The sequence below is a fragment of the Tenrec ecaudatus genome, chromosome 7, assembly GCF_050624435.1.
Source record: "Tenrec ecaudatus isolate mTenEca1 chromosome 7, mTenEca1.hap1, whole genome shotgun sequence".
In the NCBI taxonomy this organism is placed as follows: Eukaryota; Metazoa; Chordata; class Mammalia; order Afrosoricida; family Tenrecidae; genus Tenrec; species Tenrec ecaudatus.
The window spans coordinates 80,544,186-80,548,690 of NC_134536.1; the positions used below are offsets into that span (position 1 = coordinate 80,544,186).

The 4,505-nt window shown below is 43.0% G+C and overlaps 1 pseudogene; it reads right to left on the reverse strand.

The window, feature by feature from the left end:
- Positions 1-1,196: 1,196 nt before the first annotated feature.
- On the reverse strand, positions 1,197-1,315 carry LOC142453833 (5S ribosomal RNA; annotated as a pseudogene).
- Positions 1,316-4,505: the final 3,190 nt, after the last annotated feature.

Below are 4,505 nucleotides of genomic sequence, written 5' to 3' on the forward strand. Positions count from 1 at the left end.
ACCCTTGAGATGATTCCAATTTATAGTGAGCTTATAGCACAGAGTGGAAATAATCCTCTTGGATTTCAAGGCTGTAAATCTTTGTGAGAGCAGAAGTCTTCATTGTTCTTCCTTAGCTAGTGGGTTCGAATTGCTAACCTTGTAATTTGAAAGTCAACGTGTCAATTAAAGGCATATTAAAGACTCAGGGGTAGGCACATACTCCTTAAAAACTTTTCAGATGATAAATAGTTTCAGATTAAATGATCTTAAATATGCAATGTCATCACAGATTTTGAATTAAAAACAATAGGAGTCATGATGGTTCAATTGGCATGTATGCTATATATTTTCCCTATACAAAGATTGTTTCCTTGTTATATATTAGTAAACATGAGTTGTTATGTGGCACAATGAAATCACAATGATTAATCACACAAGAGATCTTGTAAATTCTAATGAATTTTCAGTGTAACTGAGAAGTGTTGATTCAGGAGTCTAGGTTCCTTTCTTTGTAATTCCATTATCTTAATATATGACTTTCAGGTCACTGTGGTAGGAAAGGAAAGGGGTGGAGGTTACCCTTAAACTTAAATTCCTTGAATCATAAACAGTATACATTATGTTTTACATGGAAAAAAATTATACCACACCACTAATTGAAAGAACTTTGGAATATGGACAGGATGTAAGGTAGTTAGTTTATGGTGCCAAGCTGGCCGATAAACACATATGGGGTTAATTGAAGGGCAGAAGGATAAATGGCTCAGTGAGTCTCGCCTTTCTAGTTTTCCGGTCTCTGGCTTTGTGATGGTTGGACCGGGGTGCCACTGTCTTAGTCAGTTCCCTGCTTCAGCTGGCAAGGCTCACTTCCTCTAAGACATCCCCAAGGAGAAGTCACAAGGACCTACCCCTATGCAGTCCGGGGTGTTGGAGCAGCCGGGTTGAGACCCATGCCAGCGGTGTGATGCTTACATGTTCACTGATTCGGCTTTCTTCCGCATGAGCGTCAGTGCCATTGTGTGTGTTTTGTGAGATGGAGGAGGACTTTGTGGATTGGTGTCAGACATATGGATTAATGTTGGACTTGTGGGCCTAGGCAGAATTGGGTTAGGATGTTTTCTTGATGTGCACTTAACCTTTATATAAACTCTCTCTTATACATAAGAGTTTCTGTGGATTTGTTTCTCCAAAGTACCCAGACTAACACATTAAAAAACTTACAGCACCCGGTATTCCCAGGTGGTCTCCCATTCAAGTACTAACCAGGCCTGACCCTGCTTAGCTTCCGAGATCAGACGAGATAGGGTGTGTTCAGGGTGGTATGGCTGTATCAATTCCCAGACCTGAGCCAGTTTACAGACCTACAACCCCTTTAATGAAGGGAAAGCCGGGTCCCTTTGAAGCAGGACCCTGCTATATCACCAAAGGTTTATACTGTTAGTCTTTCTTCTAGCCTTCCCCAAAGGAACCAGTAGCCTTTTTCAAGAGTGACTATTCATTGGGGAAAAGGAAATAATCAAAATTTGGGGGGATTACTGGACACTGGCTCAGAACTGACACTAATGCCAGGAGACCCAAAGTGTTTCGAAGGCCCACCAGTCAGAGTGGGGGCTTATGGAAGCCAAGTTGTCAATGGAGTTTTAGCTCAGGTACGCCTCACTATGGGTCCAGTGAGTACCCAGAACCACCCTGTGGTTATTTCCTCAGTTCCAGAATGCATCATTGGACTAGACATACTTTGTAACTGGCAGAACCCCATAAGGATCCCTGAAATGTGGAATAGGACTCTCATGTTAGAAAAGGCCAAGTGGACACCATTAGAACTGCCATTGCCTAGGAAAGTAGTCAACCAAAAGCAGTACCACATTCCTGGAGGGATTGCAGAGATCAGTGCCATCATCAAAGACTTGAAAGATTCAGGGGTGGTGATTTCTACCACATCCACATTTAACTCAATTATATAGCCTGTAAAGATGGATCCTAGAGAATGATAGTGGATTATTGTAAACTTAACCAGGTAGTGACTCCAATTGCAGCTGCAGTTCCAGATGTGATTTCATTACTTGAGCAAATTACTTCTCCTGGTACTTGGTATGCAGCTATTGATCTGGCTACTGCCTTCTTCTCAATACTAGTCTTTTTGTTGTTCTTTTTTTTGGTTCCCCAATACTATTCTTGAAGGATCACCAGAAGCAGTTTGCCTTCAGCTGGCAGGGGCAACCATACATTTTCACAACTCTCCTTCAGGGGTACACCAACTCTTCTGCCCTGTGCCATAATTTAGTCCAAAGGGACCTTTGATCGGTTGTCTATTTCACAAAATATCACACTGGTCCATTATATTGATGAAATTATGCTGATTGGACCCACTAAGGAGGATGTATCAAAGACTCCACATTCATTGGTTCAACATCTGCATGCAAGAGGTTGGGAAATTAACCCAACAAAGATCCAGGTACCCTCCACCTCAGTAAAACTTATAGTGGAGCCTCGCTGGTGAGGGGCTGGAGCTGGGGTGCAGCAAGGGAGGAAGGGGTGGGTGTAAAGAGCAGTGGGCCTGCAGACTCACAGCTGCAGCCTCCCCTGGGGCCAGCTAATCAGATTCCCGTGTTGCCAGCCAGTCGCCAGGCCCTGTCCTGAGGTCGTGTCCCCAGGAATAGCACAATACCCCCCAAATACCTCCTGAAGGAACTCATGCATTCTTGATAGGACACTAGCAGGGCCCACGCAGGGCTTCCATGATCTGTTCCCCTAGGAAGCCAGTCAATAGGTGGGGCTAAGTGTTGGAATTTTGGGACCCCTGGCCATCCAGAGTGGGCTGACTGGTCTAAAGTTCATGATCTAGCACGAGGGGGCTAGGCTTGTTGAGTATTGGTGAGAGCCCATGGTGTAAAGGTAAGGTGAGCTATTGGCACCCTGTGGAGGCTGAGTGAGGCAGCCTACATTGAGCTAACCAGAACGTGACCAGATGGAGATTTTTGAGCTTAGGAACTGGTGCATATTGCTGCTGACTTCACGGATGGCCTGTCCTGATTTGACTTTGTTTATGGATGCAGACTTCACAAGGTTCCAATTGGAATGAAGATTCTTCATGTTGAAAAACAGGATTGTCTCCTCAGAGCACTGGGTTGTTGTAAGTGGGCAGTATAAAAATTGTATATCCCAAATTGGGGGGATAAAGGTGTGAAATGTTTGGCTTACAAACTTTCATAGGTGGGGGAACATATTCACATGATTGTAGGATTAAGGTGTAGGTGTTATTTAATTGCAATAGTGAGACTAAAGAATTATGTACATGTGCCAAGATGGTAAGGGGTGGATTGAGGTAGTTCGTTTATTGGGCCAACCTGGCTGATAAACACATGTGGGGTTAATTGAAGGGGTGTGGTAAAATGACTCAGTGAGCCTCGCTTTCTAATTCTCCGGTCTCTGAGTCTCTGATGGTTGGACCAGGGTACAGCTGCCTTAACCAGGTCCCTGCTTCAGCTGACAAGGCTTACTTCCTGCAAGACATCCCCAAGGAGAAGCCACATGGACCTACCCCTATATAGCCCTGGGTGCTAGAGCAGCCATGTAGAGACCCCTGCCAGTGCTGGATGCTTTCACATTCACTGATTCGGCTTTCCTCCTTGTCAGCGTCAGCATCATTGCATGTATTTTGTGTGATGGAGGAGGACTTTGTGGATTGGTATCGGACAGATGGGTTAATGTTGGACTTGTGGGCTTGGGCAGCACTGGGTTGGGATATTTTCTTGATGTGCCTTTATATAAAACCTTTATATAAAACTCTCTCATATATAAGAGTTTCTGTGGATTTGTTTTTCTAAAGTACTCAGACTAAAACAGGATGTTATGTATTTTGCTTACTCAAGGCATCTACTTTACTTGAGCCAAGTTGTCTCTCTCTCCTTTTCCCCCCATTGTTTTCTATATGGCTACATTTTATTCAACGGTAGCCTTGTTGTTAGTGATTTGGGTATGATAATGAGTAGTAAACTTAGTGTTTCTATTTAAACACTCCAACCACTACTAGTGGAGATCAGTAACGAGATAACTTAGAAAGAAAAGCCATGATTCTATCCCACAAATGTAGTATTTATTTTCAAATAATCGTAATAAACACAGCAAAAGGACATCTGGAAATTTATTTTGAAAAATGAATTTTAGGAAGAGAGTCTTGGGGACTTAGTCATCATTGCTCTATTAAAACAACAACAAAATTTTAAACCAGTGTCTCCAGATTTAAAATCCTTCATTCAATGGATCTGAGTAACCTCCTTTTTACTCGTCATTCATGTTGAGTCATCAAGCAGAATGATGCCCGGGCTGCTCAATTCTCTGTCTCCTCATTGCAAACTGCTCTCTGTGCCATTGTACATTATTAATACAGCTCCACAGACTGTCTCATTTGGTTAACTGTCAATACCAGAGGATCTACCACCTTCAAAGGCACGATGTTAAACATTTTGGGGGTAGTCATATAACTTATCCCAAATGAAAAACTTTGAGAATAAAAGGGCATG